Source organism: Corvus hawaiiensis, chromosome Z (assembly GCF_020740725.1).
Source record: "Corvus hawaiiensis isolate bCorHaw1 chromosome Z, bCorHaw1.pri.cur, whole genome shotgun sequence".
NCBI classification, from domain to species: domain Eukaryota; kingdom Metazoa; phylum Chordata; class Aves; order Passeriformes; family Corvidae; genus Corvus; species Corvus hawaiiensis.
Window position 1 is genome coordinate 35,334,802 of NC_063255.1, and position 12,356 is coordinate 35,347,157.

General features: G+C 38.2%; 1 long non-coding RNA gene across 5 annotated transcripts in view; it reads left to right on the forward strand.

Annotated features, from left to right (window-relative positions):
• The window catches only part of LOC125320063, a 111,105-nt gene that overhangs the window by 67,080 nt on the left and 31,669 nt on the right, over positions 1-12,356 (forward strand). The gene's annotated exons all lie outside the window — the stretch shown is intronic.

The window sequence follows — 12,356 nt, forward strand, 5'->3', positions numbered from 1 at the left end:
AGTTTGTTACCCATGCTGGGTGAATTGGTGCACTTCAGCTGGGCTGTCAATGTCACCTCCAACACCAGCATTCCTTCACACAGGCTCATCTCGAGTGAGCCTGGTCTTACTCTCTTTCCCCTTCAAACCTAGTTTAAAGCCTGTTCAGTCAGCACTGCCAGCTCCCAGGCTAAAATCCTTTTCCCCCCTTTTAGACAGGTAGATCCCATCTGTGTCCAGCAGGCCTGGTGCTGACTGCCTTATGGTCAAAAAAGACAAAACTCTGCCAATGTCTTTAACCCACATGTTGACCAGGTGGGTTCTCCTGTTATATATAACATACACACATGTGTATTTATATGTATATAATGTTAAATGAACTAAACAAATACAGGAGATACCTGCACAGCTCAGAGAGTTTGCTACAACACACTTTCCAAGGTAATTGAGGTTATTCTGTTTGCAAAGCAAAATAGAGTCACATTCCTAGGTGTGAGTTATTAGATCTGTAGATGGTAAATTAGTAACATATCCTCCTACTAATTCTGTAGGCAGCATGGTAAAATGTTAAAAAAACCCATCCTAAAGCAATTTTAGATTAATCACTTTTAAAACTGTATGCCTTTCTGCTGTATTTTAGGCAAATCAATGGCAGTTTCAGTCATAACCCCCATTCCCCAAAACCAGTTGTTTGTTCCAATATCTCTTCCAAAGTTGCCATTACAGCTCCTCAGTCATCCACCCACCCTGTCCTTCTACAGAATAACGCATGTTTTAAATAAAAATCATGGTACTGCAAAAGAGTAGCACTGTTTAGCATAGGCATCTGTTTGCTTATTTTTTATTTCTCTATGACTGAGCAGTAGTCTAAGACTGCTTTGGCAAAACTGAAAATAAAAATTGTCAAAGAAAATAGGAGGCTGCCTTCCCTGCAGGCCTCAAGTTTTACAGAGCTATGGCTATTACAGAGGACTGAAATCCCAACCATGTTAGTTCAACTCTGGCCCACAAAGCCTCAGTGTGTTTGTTTTCAAGGAAACAATAAAATTATCATTTAGAGCTGAACTGTTAATATTTTCCACATCTTAGATGTCTGAATCAGGCTTCCCCATCCACTGCAGGTCAATAATTTAGGATTAAAAAAGTCAGTGAAGGGTGCGGGGGAGTATATATATTTTTTAATGAAAGAAAATAAATCTTTTGAAAGACAGAAAGAAGCTAAGACCTTTGAAAAATTCAATGGCTGGTGATAGCACATGCCTCATTCCCCAAAAAATAATTGTAAAAGCAATCAGCTGGGAGGCAGAAACTGTTCTTGGCCTCCTTGGTTTGAAGGGGCTTTATCAAAACAGATAGCTGAAATGTTGATGGATCTGATTGCCAAGATCCAGTCCTCAGCATCAGCCAAATGTCAGTGCCCAGGAAAATGCAGAAGAGCTGAGCCAGTGCAGATGATGCTTCTCTGTGTACTCTCCCAGTCTTCAAATATTCTTACTCAGTGATAGGGTACAATTTGTATGTCTTCATTAATTTCGAAAATAGCTCCTAAAATTCAAATCTGTTATGTTTAGGTATTTAACTCCTTCTGTGACTCCTGTCCTAGCTACCCAGCTTGGTCCAAATGTATTACAGCACATGAGTAGGCTGTTATTTTTGCTGTGAATCTTTATTAGGTCTGTACTCCAAGTCTCATGGGATGCTCTGGAGTAGTCTAGAAGTGAGTCTCGGGAGGTTCTGCTTTGGGTGAAAGCAGGCTGGAGCTGTGCACAAGATGCCAATAAGAAGGCTAGAGATGCAGTGTGGGTGCACTTAGTGCTCTGCACATCCACATCACACATTTAGGACCAGGAAACATGAACATCATTGCTGGGAAAGAGGGTGTGAATTTGTCCTTTTTTCTGTGCAGCACTCCAAATGCAGGTGCACCCACTGAGAGTGTGCATGGTCTAGTCTTTAAAAACCCCACCTATAAAATCAAATTTTGTCTATAATCCCCACAGACAGCAACCTTCAAACAGAGTAATTACAAAAGGGTAGGAAAAAGAGAAATTCAATGAATCATTGTAGGAGCTATAATTGCAGAAAAGTCTAAGCAAGCTAAAAAAAAAAAGTAATTAATCAGAAGATCCGTTTTAATTAAAATTTAAATATTAGACTACAGAGAGAGAAAGTGTTCTGGGAAAGGCATTTTTAGAGCTATGTGAAGGCTAAGTTATCTGTAGATTCAGACAATCCATGAGTAACTTGAATTATCTTATTTTAGAAAAGGCTAAAAAAATAATACTTCCAGTTTTTGGATGGAGCAGGAAATATTAAGAGTCTGTTCACTTTAGTGTCCTCTCTGATTAAATGCTGATCCCAAGTAAACAAGTCCTCTAGCTAGTGGGGGTAGAAATAAGCATGTGGTTGTGGGCTGAGTCATAGAAATGAGTCAATGGGAACTCAGTTTACCTTTGGCTCAGCTGGGGTTACTCACTGAGCACCAATCTCAGCATAAATTAAATACAGCTATCTCGAACTTCCCTCAGGATAATGAGATATGGTATTCATAAAACAACACATTAGCAGCATTTATCTTCTGACGTGCTTTCAAAAGGACTTGACATAACTCAGCCCCATTGTCCCTTGGCATTTGCAATAAGTTATGTTAACGGAATAAACCAAACAAACATTTCAGTTCCCATACTAACATTTCCCCGGCAATTATCTAATGTGGTCCAGAATCTTTTCTATTTCAGAAACTTTTGTTGTTTCAGTCTTCCTCCTTAATACCTCAATTAGAATGAATACACTACTTAAAAGCAGTGCTTTCCCATCAGAGAACAGATAGACACTATGCTTCAGTATTTCATATAATTAAGTCATAAGCAGTGACCTTTGTCATCATAGTAGCTGGCACAACTTGTTCTTCAGTTTTTTTACTTTCTTGGCAGTTATCTTGTGGTCATAAGCACAATGTGGCTCACAAGCAAACTTTGTCAATTAAAGTTACCAAAAAATTACCTTCTAAAGACCCATAATGACCCTTCAATTTACCATCAGGCTGTAATGAACAAACTGAGTCTCATGAGGTGAGCTGGAGCACATCAGCCAGGCAGTCATAGAACTGAAGAAATACTGTATAAGTCAGTAAGCCAGAAGAGTAGGAGTACTTGATTTTACACCTTGAAAAGTAGAAAAAAAAACCCCAGACCACAGTGTTTTGAAATGGAGACACAAAAAACTCTCCACACAAATGATCTAATGTGAGTTAGATGTTCTGTGGAAAGTCAACAGAATGCAGTGTCTTTTGTTAACAAGCTTCAGAATAATTATGTAAGTAACTTACAGTTAATACCTGAAAATTTGTATGTAATGTTGTAAGCAAGTATTTCTGTGGAGTAATTAACATCAAAAAGGTTAATTTCTCTGGGTTCTCTTCCATTTTTATTTTTGCCTTCTTTATGCTCAAATTGCAACAAAGGCTTTGTCTCTGTAGCTTGGGAAAAAAATGTAGTGTCGTGCAGTGCAGCTGTGCTGCAATGATACTCTTTACACTGAGTAGGAAGAGAGATGAATTCTGGGAGCAAACCCAGATTTTTCCTGCAGAGAACTGCAAACCACAGAGTAAATGTGTAGAGGATCTTCTTCTGTTGCTTTCTCACCTCTGTTCTCCACAGAGAGGTGCAAGAAAGTTGCATGTGTTCTGAAATAAGCTAGTCAAAGACCTTTATAGACTGTAGTCTTTAATGGTTTAAAGAGGGCTGTAGGTCTGAGGTATTACCCTGAGCTCTCAGGAGAGATAGTGTTTATCTGTCATAGATTGCATGTATATATAAAAATAAAAGCTATAAAGTGGGCCAGCCAGAGCCAGTGGGTTCTGAAAATGTTAACCATGTAAGACACTCATCCTACATGAAACACTAGGCGAGTTCATCTTCTCATAATGTTATCTTTCACCACATTAACTGTTATGTAGGAGTAAATCCACGTAACCTTTACAGCTGGGCATAATAGTTTGTTTTCATGCCTTTGTCTGACTGTCCCCTCTCTTGCTGTACTCTAAGAGCAGTAATTCAAGTGCAAGTACAGGCAGCTGAGAATGCACAGCAGATCCCAGGTTACCCAAACAGAATAAGCAGTGCTGCAGAGGTCCTGGTATAAGGTCCATGTGCTTATAAAAATGTAACACTCTTTCTGCAAACGGTAGTGTCTTCCTTCTATTCCAACATGCACATTCCTGTCAACACTTGTCCTATAAATATAGTGTATCTTATGAGCTTAATTCATGGCAGAGCGTATTGGCATGTCTGGTCCACGGATCTCTTCTTCACAGATTCACCTCCAGGATCAACAATTCCAAGTTCAAACAACCATAAATTATTAACAGATTTATAAGGATTTTAATCTTCACACACCTCTTAGGAGGCTTGTTTAAAAAGGAAGTGTGAAAACACCAGCCTATTCTGAGATTTTTAAAAGTATTTGAAGAAATTATATAAATCCAATAATTTCAAAAAAACCATCAGTCTGACTATTGAGTTTGATGTATGCTTTACACTGGTGCTTTCGATAGCAATCTCTTCATCCAGGTTACCTGCAGCTGTATAATGCAATTTCCATCTGTGATTCTGAAAAGAAATGTTCAAGGTCACTACTTTGAATATGGTACTGAAATAACTCCTGCTTGACTTACAATTATTACTTCTGATTTAACTTTTCATGATGGCAATCCACAAGTCTGTTCCTTAAGTCTGTAGTCTAAGGCACACTGGCTGCCTTCAGCCATGAATCAGGACTCCGACACTGGCTTGTTTCTGTCATGCTGATGCTGGACATAGATCCCAGACAAGCTACCTGGCTGTTAAGCCATCATCTCTGATGATATGTTCTAGCATATGAGACAGTGATTCTGTATAAAGCTGTACTTTATGTATTCATGTGCCACTACTACTCTGTTTTTTCCCCTCATTGCACTCATAAGCCTATACAATAGAAGATGTAATGGATTTTTCAGCAAATCAGTCAAGGCTTTCAGTTTGCCGGCTTCCTTTATCTTCTGAAACAGCCCATGGTAATTCAGACTAGGGCTTATCTGGAAAATACATATCCAATCATTTACAGAGAGATGATTTATCTTACTTTTAGGTCTTAACTTTTTTCTGTTCTCCCACAGCTACTTTCCTGCAACTTGTTCTCATCAGAGAAATTTTAGCTCTGAATTTATTGTTCTAGTCCATGCTGTTCTTCCAAGCCTACAGAAATAACTCAGGTCGGACTCCATCCTATCCTCTCCACTGGCAGCTGTGGTCCAGCTCACTGTAGTGGGGTGAAGCAGCAAGCCCCAGAGAATTTTCTGTGGATTCCTTTCTCCACACTAGGTTTTGGTTTTCTATTATCATTTTCCAAGTAATTCAGCAGACATTCTCAGAAGAATTTTGATGGCATTTTCTTCTTTTCTAAGACACTTAAAAGGTCATCTACACAACACATCTTTCCAAGACACATCAGTTTTTGACTAAAGTAGAAAAGCATTAAAATACTGATTACTTCTACAGGGTACAAAGGTTTTTTGAATGAATAAATGAATGAATGAATCATCAGAACAAGACTTTTACAACTTAAAATGATTTTTCAACAAACTGATGTGAACTCTAGACTTGCCTTTGAATACTTTCAAGCTCATAATTGATCCAGTTGACCTGCTAAAAATTTGGCAGAAGAAAATCATCATGGAAGCACAACCCAGACTAAATGTGTATATGGATTCTATGCACCATACACTTCTGCATGGAGAGGCACCTCTTTCATGCTTGGCTTCAGCCAGCCACAAATCTGAAGACTGACACTTCTTTTTTCCCAAGATGCCCTATTCAAAAAGCCCTGTAAGTGCATTTCAATATGGAGTTTATAGACATTGAACATAAAAAGCAAATAGGTTTTGAAATCCTATCTTGATCTCAATTTTATTTCCAGTACCGAATTTCAAACCAAACTCAGATAGGAAAACATTCATATCTGAACAAGTCAGAATCCAGTTTTGACTATGAGACAAGAGTTCTGGTCAAGCTAAAATAGAACTCAAATATAGTCAACAGTAAGCAAGAAAAACATACGAAAAGATATCTGATTTACAATCTAAACCATTGCAAGACAAATCATGTGGTTTTTTTAAAAGGTTGTTGTTTTACAATTGCAGTATATCTGCTAATGGACACCGAATCAAAAAACAGGTATCACAAATTAAAATTCATTTTTGTTACTACTGCTTGTGATAGTTCTTGCCATTAATTTCATGTTAAAATAGAATTTCCATGAACAAATTAAGTATTATTTGAGTGCATGGGCTAAAGACTTTTACAATCCATTTTCGTACCTCTGCTTTTACACTGGACCAAACTAAAAGCTAGCTTAAGAAAAACTTGTTGAACAAATTTTCAAAGGAAATAAAGACTACAAACTACACAAATTAGGTTAACATAATACCAGGTTAATAATTGACTACAGTTCAGAGAGATTTGTTACAGAAACTGAGTTGATGCAAAAGATGAAAGGCAAGCTCTGGGGTAAATATTTATTCTTAACTGCATTCCAGAACACTTTTAACCCTATGGGCTAATTCTGTTTGAGATATTTACTGAAATATAATTACCACTATCACCAGACCACTGTACTTAGATTAATGAAAACCAATCAGTATGTGTGCAGTTAAATATAAAATATACCTTTTCATTCATTCATTTACATTCTTTCATTCATTCACTGTCAAAATATTTATATATATAACTTCTATATCAGTGCAGCTTAAACTTTTTTTTGGATATAGTGACATGCCATTTTGTTATCTGCTGTATTATTGTAGTAATTTGCTCATAGACAGCACAAATATATTTATTAAATTTTTTTTAAGTTGAAAATAAAAGCCAAGATGAAATATGTCTAATGTCCTACTTTCAGTGCTAAGAGTGTGGATTTTTTTCTTCAGCTTATTTCAACTGTACAGTTCCCTGCAGCAGTTTAAAATCTGGGTGAAAAACAATAGTTGCATACATTTTGCAGCCACAGCTAAGCCTAGTGTCCAATTTTCACATACTGCCTCCATCCCACTGTCTCCTGAGAGTGCATGAACTGGAGGTACAGGTGCAGCTTGGTAGCTTGGTGAAGGTCAATAAGATTGGTGCTGTGGTTGATCTGCTGGTGACTACAGAGGCTTAGCTTTGCCTCCCCCAGCCTTTGCCTCACAACTGGCCTGCAGTATTCTAGCTGTATCTATTAGTTTTCTTAACAGAGTCTCTGATCTACTTTATTCCATAACAATTTTTGGTCCATATCTTCAATGCTCGTGTTGTCCATCTGGATAAGCTATGCATTACAAGGCATCTTTCCTCCATTCTTTCATAGAGATATTTTGTCTTTATCTTGAAGGATTCTTCATAACTGACTGATAATGGTACTTCTGCCCTTTTTTTCTCAGATGTGTTAATTTACTGTCTTGCTCCTCCCTTTTGCCTTCTCTGCTTCCTCTCCCCTCTTTGGAAGGCTTTCTCCTTATTCCAACCATAGATTTTTAAGTGAATGATGTATGCCTACCTTACACATCTTGCTTAATTGTTGCTTCATCTTCAAAAAACAAAACACCATGCATGAAAAAAAAATCTGTTTTCATTTGACAACAAATTGAAAGAGAAGCCCAAAATAAATAAAATAAAGGTAAGCATAAAATCAGTGATTCTTACTTGTTTCAAATGACTGATATTTCCAAAGAAAAAAAAATCATTGGAGTTGGAGGACTCCCTTATCAACATCCCTCGTCCATGTAGCCAGAATCCCAGTCCCTGCCTTTGCCTCACCTGAAATGTTGTGATCAGTTTGATGGTGTGGTAGTGTTTTTCTCATTCTCTAGGATGTGTCTGTGAATTTCCTAAGAAATCATCTAATGACCTAGCATTTTACAAATGCATACTGAAACAATATCTCTGTTATGAGTGAACTGTACATTTTGGATACACAGGATGACCAGGTATATGAACCCAGCCTCTGTGGAGCAGGTAAATTCACACTGTATAACCGAGCACTAGCTGCTGCCTGCACTGCAATTACCTTTATGCATACCCTGCATGTATGTGGGTATTTACAAAGTCCATAAGCACAGTTAGAGAAAAATTATATGTGAGAGCCTGGGAGAGGCACAGCTGCTCAGTTCCACATCCCTGGGCCCAACGAGCAGTGAGGAGACACATTCCCAGCAGGAAGATGTACACAGAGCACGTGTACATGCCACATCCCAAACAATACACACACCCAGCCACATGAATCAAACAGACACCTAGAGCACTCACACGGGCACAGAGTGTACTGAGGTCTTCAACGTGCTCCCCTCTCCTTTTCTAACATCCCATAATAAATCCTATTTCATCTCAAAATGCTTTCCCCCTGCATCCACAATCTATCCCTCACTCCTGGGCAGCAACACACCCCTCACTCTGCTCCCAGTGACTTGTGGGGATGCAGGGGTGCTTTATCACATAACCTATCATACATGTCTGGGGAAAAAAAAAAGTAAAAAAAAATATATATATATATACACACACACATTTAGACTCACACACATATACATGTGGCTGCATTATTTCTAATCCTTTTCATGTACTTCAGAGTTCACATGCTATGATGTCTATGGTGCCACACAATACTTGTTACCTTGTTCAGCCAGAGCTTGGTCCATCCTCCTTGATCCAAAGGCTGGGAGAGAACACAGGTCTAATGAGGCAACACACAAGTATTCTGATCTCAGGCCAGTGGTGACTCCTGAATTAATCTCTCAACTTTTATCAAAGGATATGTCAAAATGGATCACTGTGTTCTCTGATGTCATAGTGCTTCCTTTTTCTGCTTGTAAGTTTCTATACATTACAGAAAGAGGTAGAGATCAAGAACCCTGGAAGGTTTAAAGAGGAACAGAATATTGCTACTACTGGAAGCACTATCCAGGCTTAGGGAAAATGAAACAAAATCAAACCACATGATTCATAATGTGTTAAGTAATAAAGAAAGATAAATTGGTGACATGAGTTTGAATAAACATGCAGATTCTCTCACATCTAAATATGGAATTTTGCACCTTCCTCCTAGACTATCTAGAATTGGCATCTGTTTGGAGGAGAATACAGAACAGATGTGATGCCCTGTATCTAGACATGTGTTAATGTTGTGTAGAAGCAGAAAAATACAACTTCATTTCTAAAACTTGGTAATGAGTTTCATCAGTGAACCAATGAGTCATCAGAATTCTGTCTTTAAAATATAACTTAAAATAAGCCTGCTATTTTAAAAAAAATGAAATTTAGAGCAAAGTGCTAGGTTTTATTTTATTTCTTTTGATTTAATTAAATTACTTTTTTTTTGTGAGTATCTCTGCCATTTGATTCTATTTTTACAGGATCCTGGATCCCTGGCATACTGTTGAGCTCTCTGTGTTTGCAAACAGATGTGTACCCATATTGACCCAGAAATGCTGGCGTACTGCCTCAGGCTGTTTAGCTTAGTGCTGTTCTCTCCATGTCATCACATGTTTTGACCAGTCACATATTTCACTATTTCCACCTTGTAGTGCAAGATGATGGGAAAAGCAAACTTTAAAGATGTTTTTTTGAAGCAGAGTTTTTTCTTGTCTCACAGTTCCTATCAACTCATATCCTCCTCTTATATTCAGAAAAAAAACAAGTCTCCTCCTAGATTATTTACAACCAGTAGTAGTCTCCTGTGGAACTAAGACAAAGGAGCTATTTTTAATACTTCCAAGAAAAGTATTTCTGAACACAAGAAAATCACTTAGGGTTAAACTGGTACTTGAATAGCTTATGGATAAATCTTTTGTGACATCTGGTTCATCAGAAGCTTAAGCAATCATTCAAAACCACCCACATCTTTGTACAAAAGATTGTTTTTGCAGCAGGTTTTCTTGTGAATCATGATTAACATTCTTCTCTGTTGTCTGTATCATACACAGAATTTTGTAGCATGCTTTCACATATTGTATTTCTTAGAAAGATGAGCCTATGGAGAACACACAGTTGCCATAGCAACATTTTTGTATTCTGAAATGCTATCATACTACGTTTTTTTCATCTTAAGCTTTTTTAGTCTGCAAATGCCATCTTTCCTCATTCAAGCTGTCAGTTTCTCTCTTAAGATTCATTCAGGATTACTTTCATTTTGTGATTAAATCCCTCAACATTAAATTATGGGCTGTTCTACTGCTATTGTAAGAGAATTTGTGGTTAACTGAAAAATAGTGCAAGTCTTCATAGGCATAGAAATGAAAAGTTACAGTTTATACGATATACATGACAGATTGATCAAAGAGATACATGTTCACAGATACTACAAGATACAACTGTATTCTAGTGACACATACATATTCTGCCAGAGAAGCCCATCAATAAAAAGACTTTGGCTTTATTTAAGTCAGCTATACAAAATCAGGGTAGAAAAATCAAGGAGAAAAGAATAAGGTGATTTGCCTGCACTCACAAAATCATAGAATGGCCTGGGTTGGAAGAGACAAGTCTAGTTCCAGCCCCCTGCTGTGTACAGGGACATCTTCCATTAGACCAGGATGCTCAGAGCCCCGTCCAATCTGCCCCTGAACACTTCCAGGAATGGGACATCCACAACTTTTCTGAGGAAACTGTTACAGTGCCTCACAGAAAAGGATTTGTTCTTTTATCTCTTCTTAATATCCTAAACTTAAGCTCTTTCATTTTAATGTCATTCCCCCTTGTCCCATCGCTACATCTTTGAAAAAGCCCCTCTTCAACTTTCCTGTAGATGCCTTTAGGAACTGGAAGACTGCTATAAGGTGTCCCCAGATGTAGCAATTGAGACTCCTCCAGGCTGAACAATCCCACCTCTCTCAACCTGTCCTCGTAGAAGACATTCTTCATCCCTCTGATCATCTTCACGGCCCTCCTCTGAACTCACACCAGCAGTTCCATGTCCTTCTTATGGTGGGGGCCCCAGACTTGGACAGAGCACTCCAGGTGCAGTCTCACCAGGGCAGAATAGAAGTGAGAATCTCCTCCCTTGACCTGCTGACCACAAACCTTTTGGCACAGCCCAGGATATGGATATGATTCTGGTCTGCAAGTGCACATTGCCAGGTGATGTTGAGCTTCTCATCCACCAACACTCCCAAGTCCTTCTCTCAGAGCGGCTGCCAACCCACTCTCTGCCCAGCCTGTATTTGTGTTTGGGGTTGCCCTGACCCATGTGCAATACCTTTCACTTGGCTTTGTTGAACTCCACAAATTTCTCACAGGCCTATCTCTCAAGCCTGTCAAGGTCCCTCTGGATGGCATCCCTTCCCTCCAGCTTGTCAACCATTTACACATTTGTATTGAAGATTTTGTTTTAACTACAAGGTTTAAATTTTTCTAATTGCTCATCTGACTCTAGTTCATATTTTCAACTTTTCTGCCAATAATTTATGTCTAGAACTTAAATTTTTAAATGACAGCTGATAGTCTGGCTATTGCAAAAAAATCTCCCACTTTAAGAAGTTTTTCTCAGTATATAGTGAAAGATGTAAGAACATCAGACTGGCAACCAGTTTATTCTCACTGCTGTAATTGCCAGTTCAAGTAGGAAGCAAAGACTGTATGCAGGAGAGGCTTCTGGAAACTTACACTAAAGGGAAAATTAAGTAGGGTAAATAAATATTCTTTTCAAGAAATCCCTGGACATTCTCATCTCTGAAGTCTTTACTAATTTCAAACCAAAAATATTTTTTTCCACATTACATCATAAATATGTATTACATCTGCCAACATGAAAGATATTCAGGAAATATATTCAATAGCCTTCTGACACTGGGGAGCAGGTATTTCTCTAGACTCATCAGTGGCCAGAGTAGACTTATCAGTGACTACCAATTGTCATCTAGGCTATTCAAAATGCAAAAAGTTCTAATTAGCACTTGAAGGCAGAGCACATAATACACACTACCTCATGAAGGAGAGAAGATCATACCTCAGCTTGGGCACCACGCTAACTGCAGTATGTCAAGCAAATACTGTGACAACTTGTTGGTCAATCATAATAATGTTTAACCCCATTGTTTCAAACAGAGTCTCCATTTAAATAATAAAATCACTGCCTAGGTAATTTTAAATATGCTTCCCATTGAGCTTGCTTGTTTGTTCCTATATAATCTACTATCAACAAAGGCTGAAAAATGATATTTTTTTGTCTAGGAAGGTTTGAAATTCATCAGCTGGAAAGACCCCAGTGTTCCAACAATAGAGGAATATAGTTACAAATCTATCCATGCAGATGTTGCTCTTCTGTTGGTACCTGTACACAATAAGCTACCTCTGCTACGCCACTAAACAAATTGC